Source organism: Ovis aries, chromosome 23 (genome assembly GCF_016772045.2).
Source record: "Ovis aries strain OAR_USU_Benz2616 breed Rambouillet chromosome 23, ARS-UI_Ramb_v3.0, whole genome shotgun sequence".
Taxonomy (NCBI): domain Eukaryota; kingdom Metazoa; phylum Chordata; class Mammalia; order Artiodactyla; family Bovidae; genus Ovis; species Ovis aries.
In genome coordinates, this window is record NC_056076.1 from 46861188 (window position 1) to 46880258 (window position 19071).

Below are 19071 nucleotides of genomic sequence, written 5' to 3' on the forward strand. Positions count from 1 at the left end.
CTGTTGCTTTATTTATGAAATAATAAAGAAAATACCTTCCAGAATTATGGCGAGGAGTGAGAGTAGGCATACCAATTCCTTAAAAGGAAGCTGGCCACAAAGGAAGTATTTAGGAAATCTTAGCACTTACTGTGACCACATCTTGTCACACAGATTCTGAAACCATAAAATCAGAAATTCCACTTTCTAACCACAACTTTCTGCTTCTTATTCTTAAAGATCTCCTGCCCTCCAGTCCAAACGGCCGGCCAGAGTCCCCATTCCCAGTTGTATCAGCCACCTTCTGACTTTTTTCCTACTTAGTTCAGATACCATGATCAATCACTTTATAGCCATCTTATTATTACCCACAATTTCCTCATACTTGATCTGTGTCTGTTAGTATTAGGTTCGGTGACATATAACAGAAAACTCAAAATAGCAATTCTTAAGATCGTTAGAGTTTATTTCTCTCTCACATAAAAGGAATCCTAACCGGGAGGTGGGATGGTGGCTTTAACTGGATCAAGGACCCATGCTCTTCTCTTGCTGTTCGCACATTGTCTCATAGTCCAAGATGGCTGTCTGAGTGCCAGCCATAGTGTCAGCATTCCAGATAGCATAACAGAGGAAGGAAGGGGAGAGGAAAACAAAGAGCCTCAGCAATCTCTCCTCCTGCTCTGGAACCTCCCCATCCAACGCCTTCCTCTTATCTCTCATCGTCCTGCAGCCAGTCACAGAGGTACACCTAGCTGCTGCTTAATTCCTGTTCCAAATAAAAGGAAGAAGGGGGAGGATGGTCCTATCACTGTACATGCTTGGCCAATGCACAGCCAGTGATGACTCTGCCATCCACTTCTGCTTCCAGGCTATCCCCACAGCTGGAGAAAACAACAGTCATGCTGGCAGAGGCCCCCACTCCTGGACAAGGCCATGTCCCTCTCTCTTGCACACTTTCCCAAAACATTCTTCCCACTCCTGTTCCTGGCAGGTCTGGCCTCTCCTCCCACTCCTCAGCCATCCCTCTTGTCCCTCTGAAGCTGCTCCAGCTGCACCAGCGGGTGCCCAGGCCAGAGCAACGCTCCCCCGACCCGCTCCTAAAATCTCACAGTAGCACTCAGCCCAGAGCTTAGTACAGACCAGTGGAAACAAAGAAGGGAGCAAATGCGCTCACAGCTGATGGCTTGAGCCCTTAGCTGCTCCCATGATGCTCCAGGATCTCCAGGGCTCCATGCAGAGGAGGCCTGAAGCAGGCTGACTGGGACCATCTCAGGGACGGGTTTCCCCCAGCACCCCCTCAGTTCCTCCTCTCAGCTGCTGATGAGCCTCGGAACAGCAGGAGTCCCCCCTGCAGGAAGCTCAGAATCTGGTTCGGCAGCCCCCGGGGCTCAGTCCCCACTAGCAGGTGGCACTGGGGATTCGACTCTTAGCAGAGAGAAAGCACCTCGAGAGAGAAAGCCAGTATTCCCCAATGGAAAACGGCTCCCTTGCATTCTTGACTGCTGGTGAGGGACCATGTGGGTGGGGACGTCCCTGGGTTCTGGACCAAGTGAGATCGCCACCCTATTCTTCGGTAAATGGAGGGGAGCACTGACCTTTGAAGCTCTCCAGCCGTTCTGCTCAGAGCCTCGGATCCTGAGGTGCTGAGTGTCCAGGCCTGGGGTAAAGCTCTGAGGGTTCATCCTGTTCCCAGGGCCCCGCATCACCTACCCACCTCTGCTCCCTTCGGGGCTCGTGAGCGCTTCGGTCAGGAAAACACTTAGCAGCTAAGGGTTCCCACTCAGTGTGAGAAGTCTGACTTAGAGGTTGCTATAAAAAGGAACAAAAATAACAGATGTGCCTCTTGGTCTGTCTTTATGTTCCTTGTTTCATTTATCACACACATCTTGCAATAGCTACTCATTTTCACATTCGCCTCCGTCACTTCCTCCCTCCAGCATGAACTACTTAAAATAACAACTGCCACTGAGGGTCAGCCGCACCCGGAGAAGCCTCGGGTGACCTTTGCCCCCAAGGTCTTCACTGCCTCTCTGGCCTGGCAGCAGCCAGAGGCAGTGCTGAGTAAGGAGGCCTGGGGACTCCCCTCCCACTGCAGAGGCTGGGATGACATTGGAAACTTTCCTGAGGACAAGGTTAGCTAGGAACACAGAGAGAGCAGAACACAGACCATCTGGCCAGAGAAAGGACCTGTTCCTGTCCAATACATGCTATCAGCATGCTGTGTGGCCATGGGCAAATCGCTTCCCCTCTCTGGGTCTCAGACTCTCCCTCTGTAAAATAAGTCTTTTGCGCCAGGTCCATCCCTGGAGCCTCTCCAACACTCAGCTGTTGTTCAGTTGTTGAGTCGTGTCTGACTCTGACTCTCCGTGACCCCATGGACTGCAGCACGCCAGGCTCCCCTACCCTTCACTCTCTTGGAGCTTGCTCAAACTCATGTCCATTGAGTCGGTGATGCCATCCAACCATCTCATCTTTTGCTGCCTCTTTCTCCTCCTGCCCTCAATCTTTCCCAGCATCAGGGTCTTTTCCAGTGAGTCGGCTTTTCATATCAGGTGGCCAAAGTATTGGAGCTTCATCTTCAGCATCAGTCCTTTTCAATGAATATTCAGGGTTGGTTTCCTTTAGGATAGACTGGTTTGATCTTGCAGTCCCCACTCTTAAATCTCTTCTTCATCCCTTACTGACTAGGCTTGCCAATGCCTTAGCCATCTGCCTGCTCACATCATGCCTGCTCTAGCGTAGTAGACGCTGGACTGTTCTTCCAGACCCTCCTGACAGCCCCTACAGTCTGTTCTCCTTACGGCACCAGACTTTTCTCACTGCTGATCTCATGTGCTGTTTAAAATCCGTCACTCTCCATTGCGTTCAACTCTTCAGCCAGGCGTGTGATGACTGTCACTGTCTTACTCTGTCTCTCTTCCTATGGCTTTCAACTTCATTCACAAAAAGCTGTTGAGCACCTGCTACGTGCCAAGCACTGTTCTGGGAGCTCGGGACACAGGCCACGCTAAGTCATTCGGTCGTGTCCGACTCTTTCTGACCCTTTGCACTATAGCCCGCCGGGCTCCTCTGTCCATGGGACTTTTCAGGCAAGAATACTGGAGTGGGTTGCCATAGTCATAAACCTGTAATGCTTGATTAAGTTGTCACCTCCACTCACTTCACTCTTCATGCCCAACTGCAGGCTGAGCTCATTGCTTCCTCCTCTGTGTGAAACTGCCACACCTGGTCAGACTGTGTGAGCTGAGAGGAGGAACTTTGTGTGTGGTGTGAGGTAGAGGTCAAGGTCCATTTTTGGTTTTATTCCAATACCATTTATTGAAAAGACATTTTTTGCCCACTGAAATGCATTAGTGCTTTTTCAGAATAGCAAGTTATACTTTTAATATATATATGGATTTACTCTTGGGTTTGATATTCTATTTCATTGTTCTATTTAATTACCCATATGTGAAATATATATTGTTTCATCTATCATAACTTTATAGTATGTCTTGAAATCCAACCGTAAAAGTCCTCCAACTTCAATCTTTAAGATTGTTTTGCTTATTCTAGGCTCCTTTGCAATTTCAAATATTAATACATTTATAGAATCAGCTTTGATAAATAGAAGTTGATATTTCTACAAAAAGTCTGATGGAATTATAATTGGGATGCCATTTACAGATGGCCAACAGGCACACAAAAGGATGTTCAATATCACTAATTATTAGAGAAATTCTAATCAAAACCACAATGAGGCATCACCTCACACCAGCAAAAATGGCCATCATAAAAATGTCTATAAATAATAAATGCTGGAAAGGGTGTGATAGTAATGTAAATTAGTACAGCCACTATGAAGAACAGTATGGAGTGTCCTTTAAGAATTAAAAGTAGAGTTACCATATGATCCAGTAATTCTACATTTGGGCATATATTCAGAAAAAGGCAAAGGCTCTAATTTGAAAAGGAACATGCACCCCAATATTCACAGCAGCACTATTTGCAATAGCCAAGACATGGAAGCAGCCAAAATGTCCATCAACAGATGAATGCACAAAAAAGATGTGGTTTACATATACGAGGGGCTATTTTTCTCAGCCATAGGAAAGAATGAGATACTGCCATCTGAAGCAATATAGATGGACCTAGGGATTAACATCATAAGGGAAGTAAGTCATAAAGAAAAAGACAAATATATGACATTGCTTATATGTGGAATCTAAAAGATAATACAAATGAACTTATTTACAAAAGAGAAACAGATTCACAGACACAGAAAACAAACTTATGGTTACTGAGGGGAAAGGGGCAGGGCAGGATAAATTAGGAGTATGGGTTAACAGGTACACATTACTATATATAAACTACATGAACAGCAAGGATTTACTGTATAGCACAGGGAACTATATTAAATATCTTGTAATAACCTATAATGGAAAATAATCTGAAGAAGATCACATATATATACATATATATACACACATACCCATATATGAATCACTTTAATGCACACTTGAAAATAACACTATATTGCAACTCAACTAAACTTCAATTTTTCAAATTTAAATTAAAAAGAAAAACAATTGGGGTATCATCTTAACAATATGACATCTGAAATATATTGTCTTCCAGTCTATGAACATAGAATACATCTTCATTTGTTCATATTTTATTGAGTTTTTCTCAATATTTTGTAGTTTTCAGCATAGAGGACTCCCACATCTTTTGGTAAATTTCTTCCTAGGTATTTTATGTTTTTTATGTTATTGTAAGTGGCATTTAAAAAGTAAACTATTTTAGAACAATTTTGATATAGTACAGAATTCCTATATATCCCACAAATTCAGTTTTCCCTTTGTCAACAACATACAGTAGTATGGTGCATCTGTAGCAATCAATGAACCCATGTTGATACACTGTTATTAAGTAGAACCTACAGTTTATTCAGATTTCCTTATTCTTTATTTTTAGATTTTATCAAGATTTAATGCCTTTAATTTGCAATGTTTTACCTTCATAAAATTTGGTTTCTATGAATATCTAATTTGTTAGACAGTGATACAGATTTTCTTTGCTTTTATTAGTTTTTCCCTCTAATTTTTTTAAACAAATATTTATTGTGTCATTAGATAACTGTATTTCTTTTAAAGCAGAAGTAGATATTTTTCTGGAATTCTCTTGCTTTTTCAATGATCCAACTGATGTTGACAATTTGATCTCTGGTTCCTCTGCCTTTTCTAAATCCAGCTTCAACATCTGAAAGTTCACGGATCACGTACTGTGGAAGCCTGGCTTGGAGAATTTTGAGCGTTATTTTGCTAGCATGTAAGATGAGTGCAATTGTATGTCAGTTTGAACATTCTTTGGCATTGCCCTTCTTTGGGATTGGAATGAAGACTGATCTTTTCCAGTCCTATGGCCACTGCTGAGTTTTCCAAATTTGCTGGCATACTGAGTGTAGCACTTTCATAGCATCATCTTTTAGGATTTGAATAGCTCAACTGGAATTCCATCACCTCCACTAGCTTTATTCGTAGTGATGCTTTCTAAGGCCCATTTGACTTCACATTCCAGGATGTCTGACTCTAGGTGAGTGATCACACCATCGTGATTACCCAGGTCGTGAAGACCTTTTTTGTATAGTTCCGTGTAATCTTGCCACCTCTTCTTAATACCTTCTGCTTCTGTTAGGTCCATACCATTTCTGTCCTTTATTGTGCCCATCTTTGCATGAAATGTTCCCTCAGTATCTCTAATTTTCTATGAAGACCTACAAGATCTTCTAGAACTAACTCCCAAAGAAGATGTCCTTTTCAACATAGGGGACTGGCATGCAAAAGTAGGAAGTCAAGAGATACCCGGAGTAACAGGCAAATTTGCCCTTGGAGTACAAAATGAAGCAGGACAAAGGCTAATAGAGCTTTGCCAAGAGAACGCACTGGTCATAGCAAACACCCTCTTCCAACAACACAAGAAACGACTCTACACATGGACATCACCAGCTGGTCAAAACCAAAATCAGTTGATAATATTCTTTGCAGCCAAAGATGGAGAAGTTCTACACAGTCAGCAAAAACAAGACTGGGAGCTGACTGTGGCTCAGATCATGAACTTCTTATTGTCAAATTCAGATTTAAATTGAAGAAAGTAGGGAAATCCACTAGACCATTCAGGTATGACCTAAATCAAATCCCTTACGACCATACAGTTCAGTTCAGTTCAGTTGCTCAGTCGTGTCCGACTCTTTGCAACCCCATGAATCACAGCATACCAGGCCTCCCTGTCCATCACCAACTCCCGGAGTTCACTCAGACTTATGTCCATTGAGTCAGTGATGCCATCCAGCCATCTGATCCTCTGTCATCCCCTTCTCCTCCTGCCCCCAATCCCTCCCAGCATCAGAGTCTTTTCTAATGAGTCAACTCTTTGCATGAGGTGGCCAAAATACTGGAGTTTCAGCTTTAGCATCATTCCTTCCAAAGAAATCCCAGTGGAAGTGACAAATAGATTCAAGGGATTAGATCTGATAGAGTGCCTGAAAAACTATGGACAGAGGTTTGTGACATTGTCTCACTATAGGTTTAATTTACATTTGCCTACTGACTAAATTGGGAAAAGAATATGTCAAGGCTGTATACTGTCACCCTGCTTATTTAACTTATATGCAGAGTACATCATGAGAAATGCTGGACTGGATGGAGTACAAGCTGGACTCAAGATTGCCGGGAGAAATATCAATAACCTTAGATATGCAGATGACACCACCCTCATGGCAGAAAGTGAAGAGGAGCTGAAGAGCCTCTTGATGAAAGTGAAAGAGGAGAGTGACAAAGTGGGCTTAAAACTAAACATTCAAAAAATTAAGATCGTGGGATTTGGTTCCATCAGTTCAGTTCAGTTGCTCAGTTGTGTCTGACATTTGGCGACTCCAAGGACTGCATCATGCTAGGTGTCCCTGTCTATCACCAACTCCCGGAGTTCACCCAAACTCATGTTCATCGAGTCGGTGACACCATCCAACCATCTCATCCTCTATCGTCCCCTTCTCCTCCTGCCTTCAATCTTTCCCAGCATCACATAGCTAAAGTATCGGGGCTTCAGCATCAGTCATTCCAGTGAATATTCAGGGTTGATTTCCTATAGGATTGACTGCTTTGATTTTCTTACAGTCCAAGGGACTCTCAAAAGTCTTCTTCAGCACCACAGTTCAAAAGCATCAATTCTTCTGTACTCAACCTTCTTTATGGTCCAACTCTCACATCCATACATGACTACTGGAAAAACCATAACTTTGACCGTACGGAACTTTATCAGCAAAGTGATCTCTTTGCTTTTTAATACACTGTCTAAATGGCAAGCCACTCAGTATTCTCGCCTGGGAAATCCCATGGACAGAGGAGGCTGGCGGGCTATAGTCCATGGGGTTGCGGAGTCAGACATGACAGCAACTAAATCAAGGTCTGTCATAGCTTTCCTTCCAAGGAGCAAGAGTCTTAATTTCATAGCTGCAGTCTCTGTCTGCAGTGATTTTGGAGCCCAAGAAAATAAAATCTGCCACTCTTTCCACTTTTTCCCCTTCTATTTGCCATGAATGATGGGAGAAGATGTCATGATCTTAAGTTTTTTGAATGTCAAGTTTTAAGCCAACTTTTTCACTCTCCTTTTTCATCCTCATCAAGAAGCTTTTCAGTTCCTCTTTGTGTCTGTCATTAGAGTGGTGTCATCTGCATTCCTGAGGTTGTTGATATTTCTCTGAGCAATATTGATTCTAGTTTGTGTTTCACCTAGCCCGACATTTTGCATGATCTATTCTGCATATAAGTTAAATAAGCAGGGTGACAATATACAGCCTTGACATACTCCTTTCCCAATTTTGAACCAGTTTGTTGTTCCATGTCCGTTTCCAACTGTTGCTTCTTGACTTGCATATAGGTTTCTCAGGAGATAGACAGATAAAGTGGTCTGGTATTCCCATCTCCTTAAGAATTTTCCAGTTTTCTCTTTAAGAATTGAAGATGGCAATGACGACCCTGTATGCAAGACAGGGAAAGAGACACAGATGTGTATAATGGACTTTTGGACTCAGAGGGAGAGGGAGAGGGTGGGATGATTTGGGAGAATGACATTCTAACATGTATACTATCATGTGAATTGAATCGCCAGTCTATGTCTGACGCAGGATGCAGCATGCTTGGGGCTGGTGCATGGGGATGACCCAGAAAGATGTTATGGGGAGGGAGGTGGGAGGGGGGTTCATGTTTGGGAATGCATGTAAGAATTAAAGATTTTAAAATTTAAAAAATAAAAAATAAAATAAATAAATTAAAAAAAAAAAAAAAAGAATTGAGCCACACGGTCAAAGGTTTTAGTGTAGTCAATGAAGCAGTAGTAGATGTTTTTCTGGAATTCCCTTGCTTTCTCCATGATCCAACAAATGTTGGGATTTGGTCTCTGGTTCCTCTACCTTTTAAAAATTCAGCTTGTACATCTCCAAGTTCTCGATTCACATACTACTAAAACCTAGCTTGAAGGATTTTGTGCATTACCTTGATAGCATGTGAAATAAGCACAATTTTATGGTAGTTTGAATATTCTTAGGACTTCCCTCATAGCTCAGTTGTTAAAGAATCCGCCTGCAATGCAGGAAACCCTGGTTCGATTCCTGGGTCAGGAAGATCTGCTGGAGAAGGGATAGGTTACTCACTCCAGTACTCTTGGGCTTCCCTTGTGGCTCAGCTGGTAAAGAATCCGCCTGCAATGTGGGAGACCTTGGTTCGATCCCTGGGTTGGGAAGATCCCCTGGAGAAATAAAAGGCTACCCACTCCACTATTCTGGCCTGGAGAATTCCATGGACTGTATAGTTCATGGGGATTGCAAAGAGTCAGACATGACTGAACATTTGAACACTGACTTTCACTTTGAACATTCTTTGCACTCATTACACAGGCTAGCAAAATAATGCTCAAAATCCTTCAAGCTAGATTTTAGTTGTATGTGAACCAAGAACTTGCAGATGTACAAGCTGGATTTTAAAAAGGCAGAGGAACCAGAGTTCAAATTGCCAACACTCACTGGATCATAGAACAAAAGAATTCCAGAAAAACCTCTACTTTTGCTTCACTGAATACACTAAAGCCTTTGACTGTGTGGATCACAGCACACTGTGGAAAATTCTTAAAGAGACAGGAATACCAGACCACCTTACCTGCCTCCTGAGAAACTTGTATGTAGGTCAAGAAGCAATGGTTAGAACCAGACATGGAACAACGGACTGGTTCAAAATTGGGAAATAAGTATGTGAAGGCTATATATTGCCACCTTGCTTATTTAACTTATATGCAGAGTACATCATGTGAAATGCCAGGCTGGATGAAACACAAGTTGAACTCCAGATTGCCGGGAAAAATATCAACGTCAGACACACAGATGATACCACTCTAATGGCAGAAAGCAAAGAACTTAAGAGCCTCTTGATGCGGGTGAAAGAGGAAAGTGAAAAAGCTGGCTTAAAAAAACTCAACATTCAAAACACTAAGATCATAGCATCTCATCCCATCACTTCATGGCAAACAGAAGGGGAAAAAGTGGAAACGGTGGCAGATCTTTGTTTACTTTGGCTCCAAAATCACTGTGGACTTGACTGCAGCCATGAAGTTGAAAGATGCTTGCTCCTGGGAAGAAAAGCTATGACAAACTTAGAGTACTAAAAAGCAGAGATATCACTTTGCCAACAAACTTTCATCTAGTCAAAGCTACGGTTTTTCCAATAGTCATGTATGGATGTGAGAGTTGGACTATAAAGAAAGCTAAGTGCCAATGAATTATGCTCTTGAACTGTGGTGCTGGAGAAGATTCTTGAGAGTCCCTTGGACTGCAAAGAAATCAACTCTGAATATTCAGGCCTGATGCTGAAGCTCCAGTACTTTGGCCACTTGATGTGAAGAGCCGACTCACTTGAAAAGACTTTGATGTAAGGAAAGACTGAGGGCAGAAGAGTGGCAGAGGATGAGACGGTTGGATGGCATCACCAACTCAATGGACCTGAGTTTGGAAACTCCAGGAGATAATGAAGGACAGGGAAGCCTGGCGTGCTGCAGTCCATGGGGTTGCAGAGTCAGACATGACTTAGCAGCTGAACAAGTTTGAGGACTAAGCAAGAAGATGCAGGTGAAGAGACGCGGCCAGAGATTTGAGTAAGAAAATGGAATGAGGAAGCTTGAATTCAAATCTCATTTTCCCCAACTAGTAACTGTGTGACTCTGGGTGAGTAATTTCACATCACCTCATCCGTGTCTCACCCTGACAGGGTCACCGTACTTGACTACGTGAGATAACCAGTGCCTGGCACAGAGTAAGGGCTCCATAAATGTTAGCTGTTATATTATTAGACAGTCAGTGAAGGCTAATTCCTGTTTTCTGGCCTGCAGAGTAGGAGCAGATCTGCTCACAGACCACAGCATTTGTGTCCACCCTCAGAGGAGGCAAGAAATTCAGCCTCAAGTATATGGAGAGTTCTCCCCACCCCATACTGAAGAGGAGCTGAGGTCTGAGAGATCCCAGGTATAGATCACCGTTTCCCGTGGACATTCTGGAGTGTGGTTCTTTTTGGATCCGAGTAGGAAGTGTTCCTGGCACACCTTTGGCTAACCCTGGCAGTCCCACTCAACCCCTTGGGCAGATTCCCTCTCAACTGGGTCACCACTAGGAATTCACTGTCTCCCTCCCAGGCTTGGAAGACAGTCTCAGTCTAAATGGGGAGAACCCAACCTCCCCAAACAGTGCAGAACCTGCAGTGGTACTCCCTCAAAGGGTAGGTGAGGCGCAGTCAGCAGGCCCAGGCGACTTTCTAACTTAGCAGGCAGGCTGGGGGCTGGAGCCCACTGGAGTGGACGGCTACTCTGGGTGTAAGCATAAGCATGAGAGGGAGTTAGTGGGGGTGAGGGGGGCGGGGAGTGGCAGAGAAGAAAAAGGAAAAGGAGCCAGAGTTTCAATATTTATTTTCCTGCTACTCATATACTTGAAACCAGCAGGGCCAGAATCTCTCGTGCAGACAGGAGGCTCTGGAATGAATTCACCCTCTCTGTGGACAAGCGACCGAGGCCCAGCACGCTGCCACTTCCTGAGGGTTCCTTCTCCTACTCGTTCACTCTTGGCATTTATCCTACCTCCAGGCACGTGGCTCTGCACCTGAGAACCTCCCCTCCCCTCTCCCTGCCCCCGGCTTTTACAAAATGTCCATGCAGGACCCCCACTTTCCAGAAGTTGACTGAATTGGTCTATGGTGGGGCCCAGCCACAGGTTCAGTCAGTTCAGTTCAGTCGCTCAGTCGTGCCCGACTCTTTGCGACCCCATGAATCACAGCACGCCAGGCCTCCCTGTCCATCACCAACTCCTGGAATTCACTCAGCACTGCAGATGGTGATTGCAGCTATAAAATTAAAAGATGCTTACTCCTTGGAAGAAAAGTTATGACCAACCTAGATAGCATATTCAAAAGCAGAGACACTACTTTGCCGACTAAGGTCTGTCAAGGATATGGTTTTTCCTGTGGTCATGTATGGATGTGAGAGTTGGACTGTGAAGAAGGCTGAGCGCCGAAGAATTGATGCTTTTGAACTGTGGTGTTGGAGAAGACTCTTTGAGAGTCCCTTGGACTGCAAGGAGATCCAACCAGTCCATTCTAAAGGAGATCAACCCGGGGATTTCTCTGGAAGGAATGATGCTAAAGCTGAAACTCCAGTACTTTGGCCGCCTCATGCAAAGAGTTGACTCATTGGAGAAGACTTTGATGCTGGGAGGGATTGGGGGCAGGAGGAGAAGGGGACGACCGAGGATGAGATGGCTGGATGGCACCACTGACTCGATTTGTGAAAACTCCCCAGGTGACTGTGATGTACAGGCAGGGCTGGGAACCACGGGGTTAAGAGCTTGTGGATTTTGGATGAAATGGGTGAATTTGCAGTGTCCTTTGATGCCTTCCTGCTGTTACCTCCCAAGCCTCATGTAAGACAGTTACTGATCCTCCAGGGGCAGTGGGGCCTGATGGGAAAGGTCTTGAATTGGAAATCAATGTGGAGTCCTGTTTGACCTTTGGTGAACAAACAGTCTGCAGCTTGGTTTCCCTTTGAAAGGAGGAATGAGAGAGAGAAACTTCTGCCATACACATTCCTCATGGGATTATGAGATATAGCTGAGGAAAAAGATTATATAAAAGGCTATTTTTTACTATCCCTAATAAAGTCAGTACCCCAGTGCAGGCAATGTGTTTTAATATCTCTACCTCTCTGCCAAGCTCACAGCAATTTTACCTCTAATCCTAATGGAGAACAGCAAATTGGGGGCAGGGAGGGGATTGCCTAATCAATAAGACCCATAACATGTAAGCTTGGCACTAGCTACACAGTAAGAAAAGTATAACAACATTATTATATGTAAAATATATCCAATTAGAAAATATACTAAAACTGAGTGAAAAATACGAGTTCATGTTGGCACATAATTTAATCCTTTTGCATTGCTTCACTACTATAGTTTTTTTTTTTAACTTGGGTTCCATCTGTGTTCATCCCTAGGAATGAAAATAATGTTTGGGCTTAATTAGGGGCTTGGCAAATGAGAGTCATCTATTCTGAGACTTAGTTGTTTAGTCACACTCTTCTTCGACCCCATGGACTCTAGCCCACCAGGCTTCTCAGTCCATGGGATTTCCCATGTAAAAATACTGGAGTGGGTTGCCATTTCTTTCTCCAGCGGTTCTTTGTGACCCAAGGATTGAACTCAAGTCTCCTGCATTACAGGAGGATTCTTCATCACTGAGCCACCTGGGAAGCCCCAAGAGATTTAATAATCAGATAATTTTTAGTCACTTCCATAAATTAAAAGGGACTGTAGTAATACTGCTTAGTAAGTGCTAGATACTGCTCTGATAGCTTCACATATATTTTAATTCTCAAAAATGACAAACCCCAAAGGAAACTACTTTTATTATCCTCGTACTGCACAAGAAAACTAGAATATACAGTACTTAAGTAACTTCGCCAAGATCACACTGGTGAATTGCAGAGAGGAGGCAGGACTCCAATTCAGGCAGTCCACACAGGCACTTCGACAGGGTCCTACCGGACTGCTCAAGTCCAAGTGAAAGGGAATATCTGATTTAGCTCCCCTACTGATTTTCTCCCTCCAGAAACCTCATCCCAAACTACAAAACACACGCCCTTCTCTGTGCTTCTGTGAGAGTCAAAGAATAGCACCACCCAACTGGGAAAGTGAAGTCAAAGTCGCTCTGTCATGTCCAACTCCTTGTGAGCCCATGGACTATACAGTCCATAGAATTCTCCAGGCCAGAATACTGGAGTGAGTAGCCTTTTCCTTCTCCAGGGGATCTCCCCAGCCCAGGGATCAAACCCAGGTTTCCCGCATTACAGGTGGATTCTTTACCAGATGAGCCACCAGGGAAGCCCAAAAGTACTGGAGTGGGTAGCTTATCCCTTCTCCAGTGGATCTTTCTGACCCAGGAATCGAACCGGGGTCTCCTGCATTGCAGGCAGGTTCTTTACCAACTGAGCTATAAGGGAAGTCCAGCTGGTAATTCAGCTAACAGTCAGAGGTAATTCAAGTATCAATTAATCAACAAATATTTACTGAATACGAGAAGGAAATGGCAACCCACTCCAGTGTTCTTGCCTGGAGAATCCCAGGGACGGGGGAGCCTGGTGGGCTGCCGTCTATGGGGTCGCACAGAGTCGGACATGACTGAAGCGACTTAGCAGCAGCAGCAGCAGCAGCAGCAGCAGCAGCAGCAGCAGCAGCAGCAAAACATTAAGGGTAAAAGAGCAAAGGAGGTAAGGTCTTTGCATACAAGAGTTTTATCTTCTGATGAGACAGACAAGTAGATAGTGCTGGGCCACAAAATAATTGCTACAGTGGAGCGGAGCACGGGGTACTAAAAGAGCTCCCTGGAGAGATGGACCCAAAGCTTAGGAGGGCAGAGATTGTTGGGTAAGTTTTCCTGGAGAAGTGGCTGCATACTAGGAACACATAGAAGTTTGTCAGATTGCCAAACCCAAGCCAACCAGAATCTCCTGGGCCTGTTTATAAAGCCCCTAAAACAGTGGTTTCTAAAAGAAGAGAATTAACGTCCCCTCGGAACTTGTTGGGCTTCCCTGGTGGCTCAGAGGTTAAGGCGTCTGCCTGGAATGCTGGAGACCTGAGTTCGATCCCTGGGTCGGGAAGATCCCCTGGAGAAGGAAAGGGCAACCCACTCCAGTATTCTTGCCTGAAGAATCTTGTTAGACCTTCCACTAAATCAGCCTAGAGGGGATTCTGATACAAACTCAAGTTTGAACAGTGGTTCTCAAACAGGTATCAGAATTCCCTGGAAGGCTCCTGATCCATGTTCACAGAGCCTCAGGACCCAGATGGCTATGCTCCACCCCCAGTAAGTCTGAATTTAAAAATCTGCATTTCTGACAAGTTCCCAGAATGCACACTTGGAGAACCATTGCTCTAGATAAGAAGATGGCCAAACTGCAATCTGAAGGGTAATAGTTAATAAAGTGAAGAAGGCTGTGGGGATTAGGAGGAAACCATACTGATCTTTTCATTGTAATCTTCTATTTATTTTTACTTATTTTTTCCTATTTTTTACTTACACCAGTCTTGGTTCTAACTCAGTAAGAATGTTTGCCTCATCCCTTTTCAACCTGACTTTCCTAATATACATATTTGAGGCTATAAACATCTAAGTATTACTCTAGATTCATCCCAAAAGTTTAGATATATTGTTTTTATTGGCATTCAATTCTAAATACTTTCTAATCTCCAATAGTTTCTTTAAAGAAAATTGAAGTATAGTTGATTTACAGTATTTTGTTAGTTTCAGGCATACAACACAGTGATTTAGTTTTTTTGCAGATTATATTTCACTATAGGTTTTGGATTTTGGATATAATTCCCTGTGCTTACAGTAAATCTGTGTTGCTTATCTATTTTCATGTAACAGCTTGTATCTATTAATCCTATATTCCTAATTTGTCCTTCCTCCCCTCTCTCCCTCCTTTGGAAACCGTGTTTGTTTTCATTGTCTGCAAATCTTGTTTCTGTTTTGTATACAAAGTCGTAAATTTTTTTCTTGAACTCAGGAGTTACTTAGGCTTCCCTTGTGGCTCAGCTAGTAAACAATCTGCCTGCAATGCAGGAGACATGAGCTCAATCCCTAGATTGGGAAGATCCCCTGGAGAAGGGAATGGCTACCCACTCCAGTATTCTGGCCTGGAGAATTCCATGGGGTCACTAATTTCTAGGTGTGCAATTTTTTGCACTGATTTCTAGCTTAATTGTATTGTGGTTAGAGAACACAATGGGCTTCCCTGGTGGCTCAGTTGGTAAAGAATCTGCCTGCAATGCAAGAGACCCGGGTTCCATCCCTGGGTTAGAAAGATCCCCTGGAGAAGGGAATGAATGGCAACCCACTCCAGTATTTTCGCCTGGATAATTCCACAGAGAAGCCTGACGGGCCACTTACTGTCCATGAGGTCTCAAACAGTTGGACAAGACTGAGCGACTAACACTAGAGAACATACTTCTATATCCGAACTGTTTGAAATTTTTATGAAATGTCCTATCTGTGCTATAAAAAAAGGTATATTCTGCAGTTGTTTGATATATTAGTCTATGTAGGTTCATTAAATCATGTTTGTTAATGTTTAATTCTGTATATTTCTAATTTTTTAAACATTTGTTCTATTCCTTACAAAGAGAGATGTTACTATTTCCTGTAGCGACCAGATTTTATTTTTTTTACTCTCCTTGCAATTCTTACATTTTCTACACAATGTATTTTGGCTATGTTAATAGGCACATTTAAAACTGTGTTATCTAATAATTTGGTAGCTGTTTTGCTTGCTTTTAATACAATTACCTCAAAATTCCCCAGGTCAAAGTTTGCTCTATCTTTTAAAGTCCAGCATTTCTGCACTTCTGCGTTTCAAATGTCTTTTGTAAACAGTATATTATATGTGACCATCTTTGTCATACACCTGAAAGTTAGTCCATTATCACTTCATGTATTTTTTGAGATATATGGATTTATATCAACTGGTTTTTGCTTTCCATTTATCCCACAATTTTGATGTTTCTATCATTTGGATTTTTTACACCCCATTTATTCCCCAACCAGTTTGAAAGTTGTTCAATTTTTTTTAAGCAGGTACTCCAAAAACGACAACATGCAATCTAAAATAAATGAACATCTTGACCCTCTTCTTTACCAACAAAAAGCCTGTTCATCATTTCATCCTCACTCGTCACTACAGATTTATTTATTTGGCTGCTTTGGGTCTTAGCTGCAGCACACAGGATCCTTCACTGCCGTGTACTCTCTCTCTAGTTGCAGCACACAGCATGTTCCACTGCCGTGTACAGACACTTAATTGTGGTGTGTGGGCTTAGTTGTTCTCTGTCACACGTCTCCTAACCGAGGATCAAACCCATGTTGCCTGCATGGCAAGGCAGATTCTTAACCACTGGACCACTAGGAAAGTCCCTCATGTGATTTTTCATTCTCTTTTTTGCTTTTAAAAATTCTACATTGAGTTGTTAACTTATTAGACAGTATCTGCTAATCAGTCACTTTCTGGGGCCTTTATTTCACATCTGAGCTTTTCCATATGGGATTTCTTGCTTCTATCCTGATTTATATCATCTTCTAGTGAAGGTTTACTGGGGACAAATTTCTGTCAAGTGAAAATATATTATTCTCTCATGCTTAAAAGAGATTTCCGCTTGGTACAGAGTTCTAGGTTATCTTTTTAAAGTGTCAATTTTTGGCTTGCATCATTGCTGGTGAGGGATCGTTGTCAGCTTAACTGTCAACCCTTTGAAAATATCCATTTTCTCTTAAATTTTAATAGTTTCCTCTTTATCTTTGGTGTTTTAAAGTCTTACCCTGATATGTCAAGGTGTGAATTATTTCTCTTTGGAATTTATTCCCCCCCCTCCCCGAATCTGTAGGATGGTATTTCATCAGTTTTGAAAAATTCTCAGCCATGATCTTTTCGAATATTGTCTCTTTCCCACTGTTTCTCTTCCTCTCTTTTGGGACATCAATTAGAAATATATTAGACCTTCTCTATCATTCATGTCTCATAACCTCATCTTTTTCAATTTTATACACATTTATTGATGATCTTTTTTTCTTTCCATTTAAAACAAATTTTAGAAATGACACTAACAGGATGAATCACACATGGTTCATTTCCTGAAGAGATCCAGCCAAACCACCTCGCAGAGCCTTGATATTCTCAACTTATAGAACAGGAATAATTACATTCATCACACAGATGGTATGTGGATTATCTGAGAAAAAAAGTAAATAAACATTTGGAAACACAAAGTGTCATGCCAAAGAAAAGTAATATTTTATTCGCCTTAAATGTGCCTTCTTTCAAGCTTTAAGAGGAGCCTAAAAGAAGGATGTTGGGTTTTGATGAATAAAACTGTGTTTACGCTCTTCAAATCTCTTCAGATTCTGTGCCTACTTTTTCTCAACCTAATATTTCAAGGCAAAACAGTCCTGATATTTCTAGTCTGAAACTGCACAGCAGCCTCTGCTGGCCCTTGCCCTTTGGGAGAAATGTGCCAAACATCATTAAGTCTTTCTCAAAGCACAAGCACCACAGCTTGTGCTTGTACAAGTTGTACACCACTCTACCAAGATACTCTGGGTCTTGTAAAATGGGAGAATCTAGCATATTCAGATGTAAGAGAAAAATGTTAGGTATGAGAGCGTGCAACACCTCACACTGATATATAACTTGCCTTGGCTCTTGAAGTGACCCTCAGCCTCTAGTATCTTTATTCTCCCTTGCATTTTATTTTTAAATTGGAGTATAGTTGCTTTACACTGCTATGTCAGTTTCTGCTGTACAATGAAGTGAATCAGCCGTATGTATACACATTATCTACTCTTCTTAAGACTTCCTTCCCATCTAGGTCACCACAGAGCACTGAGTAGAGCTCCCTATGCTACACAGCGGGCTGTCTAGGTTATCTATTTTATACAGGATAATGTATGTCAATCCAGTCTCCCAATTCATCCCACCTTTCCCCCTGGGTTTCCATACATTTGTTCTCTGCTACTGCTGCTAAGGCACTTCAGTCATGTCCAACTCTGTGCGACCCCATAGATGGCAGCCCACCAGGCTCCCCCGTCCCTGGGATTCTCCAGGCAAGAACACTGGAGTGGGTTGCCATTTCCTTCTCCAATGCATGAAAGTGAAAAGTGAAACGAAGTCGCTCAGTCGTATCTGACTCTTAGCGACCCCATGGACTGCAGCCTACGAGGCCCCTTCGCTCACAGGATTTTCCAGGCAAGAGTACTGGAGTGGGGTGTCACTGCCTTCTCCAACATTTGTTCTCTATGTCTATTTCTGTTTTGCAAATAACATCATCTATACCATTTCTCTAGACTCCACACGTATGCATTAATATATATGTTTTTCTCTTACTTTGTATGATAGTCTCTAGATCCATCCACATCACTGCAAACAATAGAATTTTATTTAAAAAGAAATTAAAAAGATCAGTCAGTCAGTTCAGGTGCTCATGTTTGACTCTTTGCGATCCCATGGACTGCAGCACTCCAAGCTTCCCTGTCCATCACCAACTCCCGGAGCTTGCTCAAACTCAGGTCCATGGAGTCGGTGATGCCAACCATCCAACCATCTCATCCTCTGTCGTCCCCTTCTCCGCCTGCCTTCAATCTTTCCCAGCATCAGGGTCTTTTCTAATGAGTTGGCTCTTTGCATCAGGTGGCCAGAGTACTGGAACTTCAGCTTCAGCATCAGTCCTTCCAATAAATATTCAGGACCGATTTCCTTTAGGATTGACTGGTTTGATGTCCTTGCAGTCCAAGGGACTCTCAAGTGTCTTTTCCAACACCACAGCTCAAAAGCATCAATTCTTTGGCGCTCAGCTTTCTTTATAGTCCAACTCAGAAATGAAAATAAGGACTAAATTTACAAAAATAAAAAAAATAGAGACTAAGAAAAACGATGAAAATATAAAATGTAAAAACTATCAAGCAAATAAAAAAAAGTAAAAAT

At 42.7% G+C, this 19071-nt stretch overlaps 1 long non-coding RNA gene across 1 annotated transcript; it reads right to left on the bottom strand.

Annotated features, from left to right (window-relative positions):
* Positions 1–427: 427 nt before the first annotated feature.
* Positions 428–1743, bottom strand: LOC121817712 (uncharacterized). The gene is made up of 2 exons (XR_006057739.2): positions 1575–1743; positions 428–745 (listed from the first exon to the last, which is right to left on the bottom strand). It is a non-coding gene; the product is annotated as an uncharacterized LOC121817712 (long non-coding RNA).
* Between the last annotated feature and the right edge of the window lie 17328 nt (positions 1744–19071).